Source organism: Phocoena sinus, chromosome 11 (assembly GCF_008692025.1).
Source record: "Phocoena sinus isolate mPhoSin1 chromosome 11, mPhoSin1.pri, whole genome shotgun sequence".
Classification (NCBI taxonomy): Eukaryota; Metazoa; Chordata; class Mammalia; order Artiodactyla; family Phocoenidae; genus Phocoena; species Phocoena sinus.
In genome coordinates this window covers 13,073,641-13,094,343 of record NC_045773.1, presented here as the reverse complement: position 1 = coordinate 13,094,343, position 20,703 = coordinate 13,073,641, and the positions used below count along the sequence as shown (strand labels likewise).

At 37.4% G+C, this 20,703-nt stretch overlaps 1 protein-coding gene across 1 annotated transcript in view; it reads left to right on the top strand.

Annotated features, from left to right (window-relative positions):
* The window catches only part of CNTN4 (contactin 4), a 984,995-nt gene that overhangs the window by 709,463 nt on the left and 254,829 nt on the right, over nt 1-20,703 (top strand). The window lies entirely within an intron of this gene.

The window sequence follows — 20,703 nt, the reverse complement described above, 5'->3', positions numbered from 1 at the left end:
TTGATTCAAATTTGTGTTTTTGTCCAAAAAAATATGTATGATCAATGCAAAAACTAATCACATTTATGTAAAATTTGATTGTGGGCAAAGTAATCTTTTCATTACACCTAATTTTTATGTGTTCATTACTGTAGAGAAGTTAGACAACTCTATCAGAATTCCGAAAATTACTTTTCTTATCCTTTCATTAATCACAGAAACAGCTGGAGGAAACAACAGGATGTTTTGTTCTCAGTATAGAACTTGTTTAGTGGTTTCTTGAGACTGACGCAGGGACTTAAGTTTGTGTTTGTTCTCTTCTTTTAAAGTAAATCCAAGTGCATTTCAATTTCATTATGTACTTGGTTTTGGACAAAAAAATAGGGACTTAAGCTACACCATAACTTGAACAAATTGAACTACCTTCCTTCTTCCTTGTAGTTCTTACTAAAATAATTATTAGGAGATGTCACTTTTAGAATTATATCTGAAGGTTTTCAAGAAACCAAAATGTGGAAAGTTGAAGAGCTCATCATCATGGCTGGCATGAATTTGAGTTTTCTTAAAGCAAATCAAGCAGAATTTTTTGGCCTCCCCTGATCTAAAAATACCACTTGATTAAGTTCACTTTTCAATATCCGTTTTAATTCCATAGTATGGTTTTTAATGCGCCTTTACTTCTCTGAGGAAAAAAATGGAAATGAAAAGCTGGAATCTAAAAATAAAATCCATACTTAATACACAAGCTAAATATACCCCCAAGTTTTCTCATTGCTACATTAATTCAATGAAATCTAATTTAGGCTGGTACCAGTGTTCTGAATAAAGATGAATAAGTATTACCAGTTCGCATTGTGTTTCAGCTTCTTTCTTTAAGACTTATCAGAAGAAATGTTAATTGCTTAAGTCCTTATATAAGACAGTGTGTTCTTTAAAGTTCTCTGGAAGAGATTAAATGAAGGAGGGCAAATACCTTTGTATTTATTTTTAGCTTCATCCTATTCTATTGCTATACCCCCAAAGTGTTCGTCCTTAAGTTAAGAGTTCAGACCATTCCATAAGTTGAGTTAACTTTCCAAAATCCTGATAATTATCATGTTGCTCACGACAGCATCCCTACTGCACACTCAAATTCCTGCTCTATCCATTGTTGTTTGTAAGAATGTTTCTCAAATTGGTGAACTCCGGTTCTACAGGATGTTAATAGAGGCACTTCCAAAGTGTACAGACTCAAATAAATTTAGGAAATAATCGATTTAATAAAGTTAAGCAAATCCCTTTACTGTGGATTTTTTCTGCACCGTGAACGGTAAATCTCTAAGAGATCAATATAATTTTTTACCTTTTGCAACTAACCACAAAACATTTTTAAACCATCTCTATTTTATTAGATTACTCTGTGGGAAACAAAATACGATTCCAGGGTGGTAACAATGTCTACACTATGACCCTTACCTACCTTTCTAGCATCATTCCTCTTATTTTTGTGCAGACACCTGACTGTCATTCCATGACCATACTACATATATTTAATGCCTCTTGATCTTTGTGCAAGCTGTCCTTTACCCTGTCATTCTCTTTCTTTTTTTTTCTCCTCTTGAAATCTTAATTTTTTTCCATATCAAGACTGAATGTTATATACCGTGTTGTTATATTTTTTTCCTGAAAGAAAAATAATTTGCTTTCTCCTTTGTGATCCCATAGCACTTTGTTTACACATCTGCTAAAGCTCTTGCCATTGTCTGTTTTTTTTTTGCGGTACGCGGGCCTCTCACTGCTGTGGCCTCTCCCGTTGCGGAGCACAGTCTCCCGACGCACAGGCTCAGCGGCCATGGCTCACGGGCCCAGCCACTCCGTGGCCCGTGGGATCCTCCCGAACCGGGGCACGAACCCGCGTCCCCTGCATCGGCAGGTGGACTCAACCACTGCGCCACCAGGGAAGGCCCTCATTGTCTGTTTTGAACCAGGTAATTGTCCACATTTTCTTACAAGATGAGGGACTCTTTAGGGGTAGCGGCTTTATCTTAATTTATCTTTACGTCTTTCATTTCTTAGCACTCAGCCCAGGAGGTAATAGGCAGTCATTCTGGTTGAACAGAATTGAGTTGAATAACCACAAAACCATAAGTCACACCATGTCACTTTTCTCAGACACCTGCTGTGGCTTCCACTTTGGCTCAGAATAGGAGCCAAGGACCTTCCAGGGGTCCCTACACGGTGGGCCCCGTATATCCGTGACTCCATCTCCCAACTGCTCCCTCTCTCACTCATTACACTCCAGCCAGGCTGGCTTCCTGATGTCCCTAAAACATGCTTAGTATCCTTACTTTCAGAGCCTTTTCTTCTACCTGGAATGATTTCCCCTAAATAACTACCTGATTAAATCCCTCAACTCCTTTAAATATCAGAATTGGAGCTCTTTGTTCTAATGTCCTCATCTTGCTCAGACTCACCCTGAGCGCATTATAAATTACAGCTCTCTCCATCCTCCCAGTTCTCCCAATCCGTCTTACCCTGTTCTGGTTTTCTGTTTTCTTTTTCCCACTGCTTCACTACTTTCTAACCCACTATGTAATTTAAATTTTATCATGTTTATTATCATCCAGCCTCACCTGGCTAGATGTAGGTTCCACAAGCGCAGGGATATTTGTCTGATTTCTTCATTGCTGTGTCCCAAGCCCCTCGAGCAGGGATTGGCCTATATTAGGCACTGCATTAACATATGTTAAAAGAATAGAGCAAATGAACGTGATTTCCATCCTGTTTTCTAGTACAGCGAGTGTGTGCTGTTGGTCACAATATGTTCATATGGAACTTAGTAAGATCAGGGTAGTTTCTGTTAGCTTTCGTTATTGAAAATTTGTTCTCTCCACTTCAACTCTCTCAAGCTGTGAAGGTAGTAAAACATGACACCAATTAAAATATTCCAGTTAACAGTAATCGGGAAGAGCAATATTAATAACACAGCTGAACCAGATTGTTGAATCTTCATAGCCTAACATATCACTCTAGACACACTGTGTTAGTTTCATCAGATCGTTTTTGTTCCCTCTAAAGAATTTTGGTAAAATAATGAAGTCTTCTTGGGGGGAGGAAAATAGAGCATTCAAAAAAAGTGGGTCCCTATTTGAAAATACCAGGTTTCTACTCTTTAATCCACCGCAACACTGCCTTTATCATCATCATAGTTAAGTGCAATATTTCATGGCATGTCCACTCCATCAGAACACTGAGATAAGTTTTTGGAGCCTAACAAATGCGAGATGTCATTCTTGCCCTCAAGGAGCTTGCAGTCTCCACTGAAAGTGTTTTGAATTCTAGTCTCAGACCATTTACTAATTTTTTCCAGCTTTATTGAGATGTAACTGTCATACGACATCATGTAAGTTTAAAGTGTACAACATGTTGATATGATCCACTTATATATTGCAAAATGTTTGCCACCATATGGTTCACTAATACCTCTGTCACATCACTCATATCACATAATTACATTTCTTTTTGTGGTGAGAACATTTAAGATCTGTCTTTAAAACTTTTAAGAGTCTGATATAGTAATGTTAACTATAATCACCATGCTGTACATTAGATCCTCAGAACTTAGTCATCTTATCACTGGAAATCTGTATCCTTTGACCAACATCTATCTCCCCATTTCTCCCACCTCCCAGTCCCTGGTAAACCCCATTCTACTGTCTGTTTCTATGAATTTGGCTTTTTTAGATTCCACATATCAGTGATATTATACACACTTTGTCTTTCTCTGCCTGACCTATTTCACTTAGCGTGATGCTTCAAGGTCCATCCACTTTGTCACAAATGTCAGGATTTCCTTTTTTCTCATAAATTGGATAATATTCTATTTTATATAAATATAATATACATATACATGTATATATGTATATGTCTCACATCTTCTTTATCCATGCAGCTGTTGAAAGATACTTAAGAAATGAACGTAGGACCTGAAAGAAATACCTGAACTTCCATGTTCACTGCTGCATTTGTTACAGTAGCCAATATCTGGAAACGACTGTATCATTTACTTATTAGAGGTTTAACTTTGAGCAACTCTATTAACTTTTCTGAATTTCAAATGTCTTCTTCTATACAATACAGTTAATACTTAATGCTGTCTCCTCCTACTTTAGAGAGATGTTTTAATGATCAAATGAGTTATTATAAGTAAAAATGTTGTTTTTTGTTTACTTGTTAAAAATAAGTACTATACAAATTTATAGAGACGGAAGGTAGAATGGCAGTTGCCAGAAGCTGGTGGGAGGAGGAAGAGGAGGTTATTGTTTAATGGGTAGAGTTTCAGCTTAACAAGATGAAAAGAGCTCTGGAGAGAGACTGCGATGGTGGTTGAACAATACTATGAATGTATTTAGTACCACTGGACTGTTTACTTAAAAATATTTAAGAAGGGAAGTTTTATGTTACATATATTTTACCATGATAAAAAAATTAGAGGAAAAAAATATGCATATCCCAAGCATCCTATGTTAAAGGACTATATTCATTTGCATATATGAGTTCAGGTGCCTTTTAGAGTTAACGTGGTCCCAAATTCAAGAAAGCTCAACAAAAATAAAGCATTTTTTTAGAGTGCTATAAAAATATAAGGAAACATCATCATTGGTCCTGTTGCTGCTACTTTTATTATTACTACAACATCTAATAGTTTTAATGTTATGATTGTCATCATTGCTAAATTATTTCTATCATCATCATCATCGTCGTCGTCGTCTTCTTCATAATTATTATATTACCTGAAACATGGCCTAAGAGCATAACGTGTCTGGTATCACCCATGTCTAAACTCTGTGTAAGATACTAAGTATTTAACTATTACATTTATCGAGTACCTACAAAGTGTCCAGCCTGCAGTCATTCATGGTCATTCATGGACAGGTGCAGAGCAGTAAAATACTGAGTCACCCTACACACTCTTTTCCTTCTGAGGTTGAACAAGATGACTCTTTGCCTTCTTGGTTCAGCTCTCATACTATAAACAGTGTTCTTTTTTTTTTTTTTTTAAACGTCTTTATTGGAATATAATCGCTTTACAATGGTGTGTTAGTTTCTGCTTTATAACAAAGTGAATCAGCTATACGTATACATATATCCGCACATCTCTTCCCTCTTCCGTCTCCCTCCCTCCCACCCTCCCTATCCCACCCCTCTAGGTGGTCACAAAGCACCAAGCTGATCTCCCTGTGCTATGCGGCTGCTTCCCACTAGCTATCGATTTTACATTTGGTAGTGTATATAAGTCCATGCCACTCTCTCACTTCGTCCCAGCTTACCCTTCCCCCTCCCTGTGTCCTCAAGTCCATTCTCTACATCTGCGTCTTTATTCCTGTCCTGCCCCTAGGTTCTTCATGACCATTCTTTTTTTTTTTTAGATTCCATATATATGTGTTAGCATTTGTTTGTCTCTTTTTGACTTACTTCACTCTGTATGACAGACTCTAGGTCCATCCACTTCACTACAAGTAGCTCAATTTTGTTTCTTTTTATGGCTGAGTAATATTTAATTGGTATATGTGCCACATCTTCTTTATGCATTCATCTGTCGATGGACACTTAGGTTGCTTCCATGCTCTGGCTATTGTAAATAGTCCTGCAATGAATATTGTGGTACATGACTCTTTGAATTATGGTTTTCTCAGGGTATATGCCCAGCAGTGGGATTGCTGGGTCGTATGGTAGTTCTATTTTTAGCTTTTTAAGGGATCTCCATACTGTTCTCCATCATGCCTGTATCAATTTACACTCCTACCAACAGTGCAAGAGGGTTCCCTTTTCTCCACACCCTCTTCAGCATTTATTGTTTGTAGATTTTTTGATGATAGCCATTCTGACTGGTGTGAGGTGATACCTCATTGTAGTTTTGATTTGCATTTCTCTAATGATTAATGACGTTGAGCCTCCTTTCATGTGTTTGTTGGCCACCTGTATATCTTCTTTGGAGAAATGTCTGTTTAGGTCTTCTGCCCATTTTTGGAATGTTTTGTTTGTTTTTTTGATATTGAGCTGCATGAGCTGCTTGTAAATTTTGGAGATTAATCCTTTGTCAATTGCTTCATTTGCAAATATTTTCTCCCAGTCTGAGGGTTGTCTTTTCATCTTGTTTATGGTTTCCTTTGCTGTGCAAAAGCTTTTGAGTTTTATTAGGTCCTATTTGTTTATTTTCATTTCCATGTCTTTAGGAGGTGGGTCAAAAAGGATCTTGCTGTGATTTATGTCAAAGAGTGTTCTTCCTATGTTTTCCTCTAAGAGTTTTATAGTGTCTGGTCTTACATTTAGGTCTCTAATCCATTTTGAGTTTATTATTTTGTATGGTGTTAGGGAGCATTCTAATTTCATTGTTTTACATGTAGCTGTCCAGTTTTCCCAGCACCACTTATTGAAGAGGCTGTCTTTTCTCCATTGTATATTCTTGCTTCCTTTATGAAAAATAAGGTGACCTTATGTGCATGGGTTTATCTCTGGGCTTTCTATCCTGTTCCATTGATCTATATTTCTGTGTTTGTGCGAGTACCATGCTGTCTTGATTACTGGAGCTTTGTAGTATAGTCTGAATCAGGGAGCCTGATTCCTGCACCTCCGTTTTTCTTTCTCAAGATTGCTTTGGCTATTCGGGGTCTTTTGTGTTTCCATACAAATTGTGCAATTTTTTGCTCTAGTTTTGTGAAAAATGCCATTGGTAGTTTGATAGGGATTGCATTGATTCTGTAGATTGCTTTGGGTAGTATAGTCATTTTCACAATGTTGATTCTTCCAATCCAAGAACATGGTAGGGCTTCCCTGGTGGCGCAGTGGTTGAGAGTCCGCCTGCCGATGCAGGGGACATGGGTTCGTGCCCCGGTCCGGGAGGATCCCACATGCCGCGGAGCGGCTGAGTCCGTGAGACATGGCCGCTGAGCCTGCGCATCCGGAGCCTGTGCTCCGCAACGGGAGAGGCCATAACAGTGCGAGGCCCGTGTACCAAAAAAAAAAAAAAAAAAAAAAGATCATGGTGTATCTCTCCATCTGTTTGTATCATCTTTCATTTCTTTCATCAGTGTCTTACAGTTTTCTGCATACAGGTCTTTTGTCCCTGTAGGTAGGTTTATTCCTAGCTTTTTTATTCTTTTTGTTGCAGTGGTAAATGGGAGTGTTTCCTTAACTTCTCTTTCAGATTTTTCATCATTAGTGTGTAGGAATGCAAGAGATTTCTGTGCATTAATTAAACAATGTTCTTTTTGCAGTCTTTTTAGTGCCTTTTTTTTTTTTTTGCGTTTTTATGCTCTTTGTTGGTAATTTTGCTGTTTAAAATAGCCCAAAGTGTAGTACTTTAGTACTGTCTAGGGTTCCTGAGCTAGAGAAGGCCGTGCTGTGCCTTACAGAGAAAATACTTGTGTCAGGTAAGCTTTATTCAGGCATAAGTTACAGTGCTGTTGGCATTGAGTTAATGTTAGTGAATCAACATTATATATTTAAAAGGTGTATTTAAATATAAACACACATAATACAAGGTTATGTGTTGATCGGTGGAGGAAAATGTTATGAGCAGAGACTCACAGAAACCTAACCCTGTAATTCCCTTCAGAACAACAGTACAGTATTCACTAAATAAGTGTTTGCAGCAATTTTATAGGACATAATTCCATCAGTGCTGAGAACTGCCTGTTGATACCTGATAGTGTTGTGCTGTGATTGAGTACAAGAACTTAAATGAGAATAACAAAACTTTAATCTTTTTAGAAAACAAAATAGCAGAGAATATCCTTATGACTTTGGGATAAGGAAGAGATTCTTAGGTAAGAAACTAAGAATGTTAGCCTTAAAGCAAAGATTGATACACTCAGAAGACTTCCATTCATCAAAAAATACTAAAAAGAGAGTGGGGAAGAAAGTCATATACGAGGAGAAGATAATTATAAAAATATAACTGACAGAAGATCCCAAATATGTAAAGAACATCAATGAATTAGTAAGAATAAATGCAAGTCCACTAGATGACTAGGTAAAAGACATGAAGTGGCATTTTAAGAATGATATAATGTGGGTGGCCCATAAACATGAAAAAAAAGACAGCTTTATTAGTAACTGAAGAAATGCAAATTAGAAATCATGGACTGCCATTTATATACCAGATTGACAAAAATTCAAAATAAAGAAAATCATCAGATTATCTGGAATCAGACAAGCCTGGGTTAGAATGCTGGCATTATTATTTACTATCAGTGTGAACCTGAACAAATGATTTCACTTTCTTTGCCTCCATTTCCTCATAGATAAAAGGGAATAAATAGTACCTATTTCATGGTATTGTTGAGAAGATTAAATGAGTTAATACCTGAAAAGTGCTTAAAATAGTACCTGGTACATAGTAAGCACTCAATAAATCTTAGCTGTCATTACTATTATTATTACTGCAACCCAGAGCCACCTCTGAATTAGTACCAAACTTCCAACTGAGCAAGAAGGTTGTGAGCATTGCATCATCACTTAAGTCCCAGGATGCCTCAGCAGTGATCTGTAATACCTTCACTAGATCACCCAACTACCCACATACAAACATTTAAAAATGGGTCTGTCACTTGCTGTGCTGTGTAGCATCCTTATACACAGATGTAGGCTTCGTCTACAATGTTTAAAGAAGTCTGTGGAAATCCAAGTGCCACAGTAAGGTTGTAAAGTTGCTGTAGAGTGTCTTGTGACAGTGGGGATTGTGTTGAAATATTCTCAAAACTCTAGCCTTAAAGTTGTGAGGCAGAGATGTTGAGCTGGAAAGTGACCTCAGGAGTGATGTTGTGAAGATGGAAAGATGGCACGTCAGTGCTCTGAAGATACGACTAGAGCTGCATATGAGCTTGTCTCCTGTGAAAACCAGTAGTCTCAATGGTTGACAGAGTCTAGGTTTGATGGGTTTGAGCAACTGACCTGGACATACTTGATGCTGTGGTTCTCATAAGAATCCAGTCACACCTTGAGTAGGAGTGAGGCAGTGCCCTGTGCTGTCTGTGCGCTTTGACCTGTAGGAGAGAAAGTGGGGAGAGTGAGCAGGGCTGAGATAGAGATGGAGGGGAAACAGGTCCTGGGTACTGACTTAAATTAAAACCCAGATCCAAGATCCATATACTTGGGTCCATCATTTGTGCAGCTGAAATGCTGACTGGATGAATCAACCCAGCAAAAAGTACTTCTTATCAACTCCCATAGCGCTTTCTCTCTATAGCTCTACAGCCTTGACTACTTCCTTTGTACCTTGCAGTAGAGTTCTTTATGTGCCTATCTAATCGAAATTGGAAACCGCTTGAGGTCAGGCATCATGTTCAACTGACCATAATATTCTCCACAGCATCCACCACACATGGTACCATAAATTATATTGATGGAGAGAAGGAAAGAAGGGAGGGGGGCAAGGGAGGGAGTTCAGAATGAAGAAAGGATGCTATTATGGACTGAATGTTTGCGTCTCCCCCAAAATTCATATGTTGAAATTCTAACCGTCACCCCCTGGCAAAGTGCTTTTATAAAGAGGTGGAGCCTTTGGGAGGTAATTAGGTCATGAGGGTGGAGCCCTCTTGAATGGGTCAGTTCTCTTATGAGAAGAGACACGAAGAGTTTCCTCTCTCTTCGCTTTCTATCATGTGAGGACACAGTGAAAAGACGGCCGTCTGCAAACCTATAAGCAATTCCTCACTAGACACAAGGTCTTCCAGCACCTTCATCTTGGACTTCTCAGTCTTAAGAACTGTGAGAAATACCTCTCTGTTGTATAAGACACCCCATCTATGGCATATGTGTTACAGCAGCCCGAACAGACTAAGACAGACAGTAAGATCTTCCCACCTCTGAAATTCTCTAGCTTTGTAGGATTTCTGAGGCAGAAAACAGTAACTGTATCTAAAGCAGAGCATAAGTTATCACAATACTGATTTGGTAATTGTCTTCCCTTAGGAAATCAGTGTATATTTTAGTATGCCTGCTCAGTTGTTTCTCCCACTTCCTCAGTTACCAAGAAGTTAGCACTCTTTGAAACTTTTAGATGGAAGATGAAAATACTTATTTGTTAGTTTCCTCAGGTGTTACCTGAACTAAGGAGACTTCAACTTCAGTTATAAATAAGAAAGTACAAGACTAAATCAGGACGGCTGTGTCGCTTGACACTACTTTTTGCCCTTCTCTGCAGCCTCCGTGGGGACCAGGAGCTGAGTCAGCAGAGGGAGAGTGATTGATTTCTCCACATTTGGAAGTGGGATGGAAAGTAGCAAGATCCTACTTTTATATTATCTTCCTCTTTTATAGTTTTTATGCCAGTTCCCAATCCTGTTTCCCTAACTTATTTTTTATAGCACTTATCATCCTCAAAGATGCTATGCATGATTTATTTATTTTGTTTATGGTCCTTTCACCCACTTAACCTTCTTTAAGGGGAGAGATCTGTTTTGTTTTATTTTTCAATGATGTAACCCCAGTGCCTAAAACAGTGGCTGGCATATGATGGATGCCCATTGGAGGCCTATTGTAGGTATTGAACGAATCTGTATTGATTCTCAGGGTGTATTTAAAAGCAAGGTGCTTGAGTGATGACATTTCCAAAAACTGGCAGTTTTACCACAGTGCAGCGTTATCTCTGATTTCTCTCTGTGAAGGGAACGGTGAAACAACCCCCATAGCAAAGTCTAAATAGATGATGAATAAACACATGGCTTGCATGTATATTTGATGATGGTCTTATTTTCAAAACTGTAATTAAATGAGATAAAAATATATGGTTGGAGTTGCCGAAGCAACTTAAATTCAACATAAATAACAGCTGCTCTTCATCTGGGAATTTCATCCATATACAGCATTTTTTATGCCCTTAAAAAATTTTAACCAGTGTACAGCTAATTCAGCATCCAGTGTCCCAAGAAATGTTTTATACTCAGAGAAGGGGAAGGAAAAGAGAAAAGAAATAGCCCTCTATGAGCCAGTGGTTAAACAAACCTGTTACTTCCAAAAGCTTTGATTTCCCCCAAATAGCTGTATGGCAGAACATGTCCAATTTCTGAGGAGCAATGAATTTAAGCATGACTGGCATTTTTCGTTATGAGTCATCAATCCCTATTTTATTAGTTCAGAAATCCACAACTGAGTACAGAGTGAGGAGTCTTCTACTCGCTTTTAAAGCAAAACTTCTGCAGAGCATTGGTGTCAGGAAATACTAGTAAAGTTTGCCTCTCCCTCTAAAGTTAACCATCAGAGTAATTTCCTCCCAAGCTGCTTGGGGAAAATGCCTACTTTTATGGATAGAATTAAGAGCCAGTTTAACTATACGAACATCTACCTAATTTTATTTATGATCAAGGAGTGAGAAATTGCCCCTCTTCCTTCAGAGATTGTATCCACTGCCATTAAGTGTTAGGCAAATTCGGTAGCCATCTCATTACTCAGGCTTGTACCCCTGAAAGCTTAACAAAAGAAAAGAAATGAACTGAAAAAGTCAGATATGAAGCAATTTCCCTTCACTTTAAAGCAAGGTTTTTCATGACCAATCATTTGGCTGGTAGAGTTGTGGTCTCTGGGTTTTTATCATGATCTGTGGCCCATATATCTCCATCCAGTAATACATCCCCAAAGTTTTTTCCTGTAGATTAGCAGCTTTACAATGTCCTCTTGATGTAGTGCCTTTTCAGCATTTCTTCAGAGAATATTTATTCTAATGTTACTTGAATATATCTGACTTGCCCACTAGGCTTGCCCGTTTCTTAGGAAGACTTGGGCAGTGAATTACAACTTTCTAATTTTAATTTTCAGAGGGGAGAAAAGAAAGCCTATGAAGTAAAAGTTCAAAATGAAGATTCACATTTCTTTCCATCAAAACTGTAATGACCATAAGTCTATCAAGTTGTACAACTCTTACACTAGGTGAAGAACAGATAATTGTAGGATATTTCCCTGACTAGCTGATAACAACCCTGATTACAAAGAGCAACAAGCCTGTGCAATTTGCATGTTGTCCTTTCATGTTTTCTTCATCTCAAGTGTTCCCTGGGGCAGGTGTCAGTGGGTGAGAGAGTGTTTCTTTTGCCAAGCAATGCGTTTGTCTCATATGCTGCTTGCATTCCAATCTTAGTGTGCCTCTAAGCTTTCATTTTAAATTTCATTTTAAGGCATCGTAGGTGGTTCGGTGCAGTTGATTAAAGACCTTTTCTTAAAGTTATCTTTTAGAGCATCCCTGGTCATTGAGCACACAAAGGTCCATCGTAGCCAAGATGCTGGAAGACAGTGTGTCATATGGACAAATATTACAAGAAGGTTCACCCTGCTCCAGCAAGTCTCCTGACCACCACCTCAGTGTGTGAAGCAGGAAAGGGAATAGTGCTCAGCAAATAGTAACTAAGCACATTATATGTGTTAGACGTGTTTTGGGCACTGTGCTATATATATAGCCTGATAAAGACTGAAAAGATTCCTGCCTCTATTGAGCCTTCATTTTGGGGTGGGGCGGGGGGGAAGGAACAGTAAACCAAATATCATATAAATGAACAAAGTAATCGCAGATGTTGGTGATGATCTCTATGAAAGACATAATAAAGAGGTGATGTGGTAGAGAGTAACCGGAGCTGCATGGTGGGCTACTTCAGATTAAAAACTCAGCGAAGGCTACTCTGAGGAGGTGACATTTGAATTGAATCCCGAGGAATGAGCATGATAAGCTAAAAGATGGGTAAAGAGCATTCCAAGCAAAGAGAACAGCAAGTTCAAAGGTCCTGAAACAGGATTAGCCTTAAGGTGTTTGAAGAACAGAAAGCAAAACATGGTTGTACAGTATAAATAAGTAAGGGGGAACCTAACAGGCGATGAGACTGGGGACCTGGGTAAGGATCAGATCCCTAAGGGCTATTGTAAAGCTCAGCAAAGAGTCCATATTTTGTTCTAAAATTTTCTAGGCCAAATGGTTTTCTGAAACTTTTGTTTCTCTTTGTGTTATGTAAGTATGAAACCAAAGATAGAGAATGCAGATGCCTAACCATTAACACTCCTGAGTCAGGATGATATGCAAAAGGAGATGTGCTCCTGTAGAGAAAATTGCTGGTAATAATAGCTTGTGTTTTAGGGCACCTGTCTCCAAAGGAGAACAACAGTATTTATGATGCCAGATTGTACTAATCACAGTAACCTCATGAGTCTGGTAGGTGCACACTTTTATGGAACACGCAGGGAAACTCAAACATCTGAAACTGGGTTGTTCTTTGGCTTCTTAAATAACATGAAGGTCTAGGTAAAATAGAGTATGTCAAAGCAACGAGGAAAGAAAAAATCTGAAATCAGAGATAAAAATAGCGATCAGGAAAGTCGTACACTTACAGGGAAAAGGGCAGCGAAGCAGCCTTTATTTTCTTGTAAAGTCAAGAAAATAATAGCAGAAGGGTAAAAAAATTATGAGTCTCAAATAGTCAACCAGAATATCAACATGTGTTGTTTCATTCCTGGTATCTAATTCAGTATAGAATAGAGGCTAAATACATGGACTTGTGGGTCAAAGAAGAGCTGGGGTCTAATCCACACTCTTCCTTATACTAGGATTGTGATCTCGGATATGGATTTTTTTAATTTCTATAAAGTGGAATCAGTAATAATACATCATAGAGTGGTTGTGAGGATATAATGAATGAATGCATGGAAAGTGAGAAATTGTGTTCTTTACATAAGTTAGTTGAAACTGGCCTTACATTTCTCCCAAAGAGTTAATATTTACAAAAGTGATTAAATTTCAAAATCAGCCCACAGAAGCCTCCTTAACAGGTAGCATTCATTATGCTCTTTTCAGGTCTTGCCTAGGTTTTGTTACTGGAAAGAAAAAGTGATGTAGAAATGTGGTGCAGGAAGAGAAAGAGGAGAGTAACCTCTTGCTAAATGCAGAATTGCTGACCCCAGACAAATTTGTCTGTGGCAATCGGCACACACCTTTCTCACCCTATATGTATTTTTTCTTTTTCCTTTTCAGCTCTTCTACAAAAAAATAAGGTAAAGAATTTTGAGTGAGAAACTAGTATTGTTTATAGATAGTTTTGTTGGTACATAACTCTTTCAGTAAGAAACACCTGTGAAGAAAATCAAATTTAAGAGTATTTTTAAGTTATTATTCCTTTCTTGAGCTTTCTCAGCCCTACGTTGCCTTCCTTATTACTCCATAGATTACATTTTCTTTGTTTCTTTTTTGGTTAATCAAAACTCACATTCAAAGAATCCATACTGCTCTTATTTATTTAAGAGGAAACAATCTCTTTGAATTAATTAATTCTTCACTGTAAGTGACTCATAGCAAGGTAATGCATTTGCAGCCATATGTGGGTTTAAAATGGCATTTCTATAATTCCAAAGTAATCCCTAAATTATAGACTTTCATCTGATATGACTAAATAGGTTGAGGAAAAATTCAGACAGAGGGAAAACATTGTGAGGGTCAGAATCAGCACCTGGGAGAGCTCCCATGAGTTCTTCCTTTTTCACTTTGAAACAAGTGCTCTAAGGATTTTCATAGGGATGTCGATAGCAGTAGCATTAGGCTATGAAAGAAGAAGGTCATAAACAATTTCTATAACTGAGTCATTTGTAAAGTGTGTGTACATTAATTTAGGAATACTGATAAGGTCCTTTGTTATCTATACAAAGGTCTCCAGGAAAGAGATTGGCTTTTCTTTTCAAAGTCAAACCGCTACCTAGAATCAGATTTTGATCCCTTACTTTAAACTGCCAACAAATTGCGATATTTAATGTCAGATCTTGAGCATATCCATAGGTTTTTGATTGTTCTGTTTTACTTAGTTGTTGGAGAGATAAAATGGCTGACACCAATACTTGGAGGAAAAGAGGAACTCAAAAATTATTTGCTGAAGGTTGGCTAAACAAATGGAAAAATTAATGACATAGGAAAAGCAAGATACTGACAAACATATAATGTATATATATATTTTTCCAGTTCCATTTATATTCATTCTATTTTCATCTGGTATACAGTGTAAACTCCTCAAATCTTAAGTGCAACGAGTAAATTTATATAATCAGTAAATAATGTTTCGTCTTTTATTTCTCTGTTAATATAACAACATTTTGTATCCTTTATAAAGATACACAAACATCAGTTTTTACTGTTTTATGAAAATGATATTTCCCACCTTAACATTAAAAAGTAATACCTGCTCAGAATATACCATCATAGGAATTTCTTAAGGAAAATTATCTGAATTCAGTATATGGGAGTGTTTCTTAATTTTAAGTCACCTGAAGAGTACACTCCATGCACTGCAAAGGATAAGGTATCTGGCTTACTTTAGCACCAGTCTAGACTTGAAAACACAGTTAAGACCAGCAAAAGAAGAGGTGTTTTAAGTCTTAGCAGCTTATTTTGCCACAGTGGGATTGACCTGACTGCTCTACTGTTACTTTATCTGGTGGAAGTTTGGAATCACTAGCTTTGCCCCAGTGAGTTACTTTCTGTAGACTTTCCTGTGGTGCTCAGAAATGATAATGATAGTGCTAGCATCTACAGACTACTGACTTTGGGCCAGTCATTGTGTTGAGTGCTTTATATTCATGATCTTAATCTCTAAAGAGCCGTATGAGATAGGAATTATTTTCCTGGTATTAGAAATGAAGAAACGGAAGTTCAGGGAGAGTACTCACCCACATCATACAGCTAAAGAGTGAGAGTACCGAGTTTGTGCTCAGGTCCTTCTGACTCCAGAGCCAGTGTGCTAAACCATTAAGTAATTCTTCCTCTTGCTGTATACACTCTCACAGGAAAAACCCGGCAGCCATGCCAGTCTCCCTAATGGTTTCTTCCTTCTTGTGTGGAAAGAATGTCAAAAATGTGACTTTGCAACTCATAAGGTTTTTGTAAAGTTAGACTTATTGTCATTCTGAGTCCCTAGAATCCAAGAAGCCATGCAAATCCACATATGTACATACTCAAGGAGCAAATGGCAGAGTCAAGACATAATTTTAGGTATGCTGCATGATAACTGGTTTTTAAAGTTATGCCCCCCAAATACCTCTTTTTAAAATAAATAGTGCAGTCATCATTATGGAAATTATATTCATAACAAATATATCACTTGACCATTTTTCCAAGCTGATATTGATTTTTTAATTGATTGCTTCTTTCAAAATTGAAGGAAGCAGTAACAAAGGCAACTGTCACTGACAATTTCTTGTTCTAAAGTCACCCTGTGAGAATTGATAGAATCCAGGTCTACCCAAGTCAGGAAAAAAGGGAATAGGTATTTTTTTAACTTGTAGTAAATAATACATGCGTTAAAAATATGTGCATTACTTGCATGGTTTACTGTATCGTTTTTCCTCTTTCCTCTTCTCCTGCCCCTCTGCGGATTCTTGACAAAGCATGATGTATGTTACTATGTCATTAACCTTTCCTGGCCATTTTAAAGCTGAATTTCTTATGCTCTTCTGCGTTGGCTCCACCCTGTGGATGGCTTTAACTCTTCCTGTTCATAAGTGTGACGGGCAGTCCCTTAATGATGGCCAAAGAAGTTACTCTTTCTTATTTACTGTTATTACTTCCCAAAAAAGATCTTGGACCCTCGATTTTGTTTTCTTTCAACCCATCCAGGTCTTTTTTATAGACTACCTCATCCCCAGCTCTAAACATTTAATAACTTTCCAGACAGTAAATATCTGGGGATTTTTCCCCCTCACTCTCTGATTTACTCTGTGGGCTGAATTCCAAATGTTTTCATATATTAAGGCTTTTATTATTTATCTCATGTTGCAACTTTAAGAACTTTGTACACTTTTACTTCTCAAGGAATTTAGCTGCTAAAGCACTTCCTCTAAGCTCTCAATGAGCTACACTTTCCAAGTACTATAATAGTGTATTTTTTAAAACCTCATGTAAAAATAAAGTGCTAATATTATATTCTACAGAAGAACAAAGGACAGTTGTTTTCACAGAAAAACATGACAGGAAAACACATCTGCCACAAAACTGTGCATTTTTTAGCCCATGCTTTCTGGAAAGATTTATATAAAATGCTGATACATGAAGTCAACACCAAAATGTATGGTCACTCATTTTTTTAAAAAGTCTACAAGTCACTTTTCAATGAACCATACAAAAAGCCGCAAAAAATGTTTTGAGAAACTACAGTACATGGATATTAATTCCTTGCCATAAGAGTACATCATTTATTCAGGTACCTTTAGTAACTATCATTTATCCAACTACCTTTAGTAACTAGCTGCACGGAGCTAAAGGGAATGCTACCCAAGCGTCATGGTTCAGCTACCTCCCTAACAATGCAGCAATCCTGCTTTTTAATACAGTGGTTTCTGATTGTTTTCTCCTTGTTCCACTCCATCCTTTGCACCTGATGTTTAAAATCCCCCCATCAAGTGATCACCCGCAAGGAAAAGCAAAGGAATAGAAAATTTGGAATCAAATGTACCGACTCATCGCATTGTGCATTGAAATGTGGACTTTCTTACATATTCACTGAAGAGCATAAAATTCATTCAAACAAACTTTTTTTTTTTGGTCCCTAGGATGTGAAGTAACTAGTTTGAATGCCCTTTTTCACTGGCTTCACTAAGTCAGTGGGGAAATGATAGATTCTGGTACTTGATAGTGGTGGGTTTGGAGAGAGGCAGATGAGTTTGTATTCTTCTGGCCACTTTCTCAGTGTGTGAAGAAGGTTCTGAAATTCAGTTACATCACCTGAAAATTGGGAATTAAAACTATAATGGAAGTAAATGAGATCTGTGTGAAAATTTGTTAGCACATGGTATGAACTCAATACATTTTGCAAGTAGATCCAATTATTGCTATGAGTGCTACGGTCATGATGACATAACATCTATAACGTATTCTAACTTGGAATGCCTCTTGCTACTGATTATTACCTAGTACCAAGTCTTTGGAGATTAAATGACCCTAAATAAGATAATATATTTGAGAATATTTCTGGGAAAGGCCTGGCCATGTCCACGTTTCAAAAAAATCCCCATTCACACACACATAGTTCTTTAATTTGGAAAATTATCATGCTGCTAGCAGTTAGGATCTGAATGGATAACTACATCTGAAAAGACCAATAATGGACATGCAATCTTTTCTTAAACATGTGCATAAATATGGTGGGCTTTGACTAGCCTCTTCACCTCTCTCTAGAGTGCATTTGCTATTCAAAACCCTTTCTTAAATGGAATAATAGGGGTATGATTTGCCACTGGATTACAAGCACCAAACTTGTAGCAGGAAAGGCTTTGTGCTTTTTAAATATTACCTCATTTAATCTTTTCCCATCATTTTTTCAAAATAAATTACATTTAATTACATCTCATGTTATTTATGAGAAAATTAAACCTTGCATAATACATGGCAGAGATGATTTTCAAACTCAGATCTGCCCAAATGCAATATTTCCATTCACTATGTAGGTAGGGTTTACCATCTGGAATCTATTTCACTTAACTGCTAAGAATCTTATCGAAATATTATCTCAAATACCAGATTAATGCAATTTTCTAACTGTCCAAATCCTGTGGAACTACATGGACTCATAAACTATAGGGAAATAAACAGGAATGCAGTTTTTAAAACTCAATAAGGACAAGTTAAAAAAATCATTGCATATATTTTTCATTTTCTTTCCCATTTCCTAATGCTCTTTCTCTAGTCAGAATCAAGGTGGATTTTGCCTGGATAAGACTTGATCTCAATTACCTATCAGTTCTTAATTTTTCATGCAACTCTGGAGATTGGATGAGATGTCTGTGCCAAACCTTAGATGACTTATTTTAAGAACCTGTATGCAGAAGTGACAATTCAGAATGATTCAGTGTCATTTTTAGGGATAATGGTTTACAGTATTAATGCCATAATGAAGTTTTTTAAATCTCTAGTTTAATCATTTTTGAAGGCTTCTCAAACCATTTCCTTAAAGAGAAGAAAAAATCATGTCCTAGCCTCACCTGGTACTCATGGAATAAAAGGAATTTTATTACATCAGAAATGTAATAAAAGGAATTTTATTACATCAAAACTTAAATTGTAGTCATGTTTTGTTTTGCACTAAGTACGTGCGGGTCCTCAAGGTGTCGCTCTGCACACCTCAACTTCAGCAGTCTTTGGATTCCCATGATTAGGTGTTACCTGTCAGTCCTGCCCACCAAACTCTTGAGTCCCTACAGGGCAGAAGCTTTCTTTTCATAATGTCTGTATCCCGAGCTGACAGCCAAATTTGTATATGTTTAATTGATAAAAGCAATAATATATGAGCTTCAGATTTGCCTAATTCTAGAAGAAGCTGGTAATGAAGACATGTTTGTGTATAGATTATTTCTTTAACATCTTTATTGGAGTATAATTGCTTTACAATGGTGTGTTAGTTTCTGCTGTATAATAAAGTGAGTCAGCGCTACATATACATATATCCCCATATCTCCTCCCTCTTGCATCTCCCTCCCACCCTCCCTATCCCACCCCTCTAGGTGGTCACAAAGCACCGAACTTATGCACACTACCAAATGTAAAATAGACAGCTAGTGGGAAGCAGCCACATAGCACAGGGAGATCAGCTCGGTGTATAAATTATTTTTAACCCTGTGAACACTCCCTGAAACCAAGCCTGAGTGTGGAAACATTCCATTTTGTAACTGTAGCAATGCTGTCCAGGTTTATTTCCTAGCTCCATTACTCCCTGATGTTGTACCCTTTAACAAATGTTATAGTGCCACTCTTTTCTAGTCTGTAAAATGAGGATATTAATGGTACTTAACTCATATAATTGTTGTTAGGATCACTTGAAATAATCACCATAAAATACTTACCAAAATGGCCAAAATGGAGGAAATAGTCCATAAATGTTACTGAACTCTGATGTGCACAGCTACAGGGCTTGCAACCCTATAGAACATACTTGGCTTAGAATAATCCTCAAATCTGGTAACAGGTTATTACATCAAATGTTTCAGACAACAAAAAATGAAATGGCACTTAAAACAATCATTGCTGAGAGGATTTGCAGTTGGAAGGATGAAAGAAAAATCTTTTTGAACAATAATATGTCTGTCACTTAATTAGACATATTTCTTATATTAACTCATTGTTATTGGCAACTGTGTATTTACTGACTCCAACTGTGATCTTTGGGCTTGTAACGTCTTATCTTTCTAACCAGGTTTGACCTCCTTGAGAAAGGGGAACTTTCTTCCAAACAGAACCTTGGACAGTACCTTATAAGTATTTAAAAATACACAGGAACTTTATAAAACAATTGTGTATGTATGTCTGTTTACACATTGTATGTAACGTGTGTGTGTGTGTAGACAGAGATAGTCATATTCTAGGTACATATAAGAGTAACAAACATAATTGCATATAATGGAACGGTTTGTGAAGTAAACAGCTGACTATCAAAAAACACGAATATACATCCTGATAATGATATTCAGTTACAGATAGAGTTGGGGAGGTCACTTACTCCATGTGCTACCCAATAAAACTTTCTGCACTGATGTAAATGTTCTCTCTCTCTCTGCTGTCCAGTATGGAAACCAGTTGCTATGTGTGCCTCTTGAGCACTTAAGATGCAGCTCGTGTGACTAGAACTGAATTCATACATTTTATTTGATTTTAAATGTTTTTTAACTTAAATAGGCACATGTGGCAAGTGGCTACCTTACAGTATAGATATAGAGTCATAGAGGATGAGACAATAT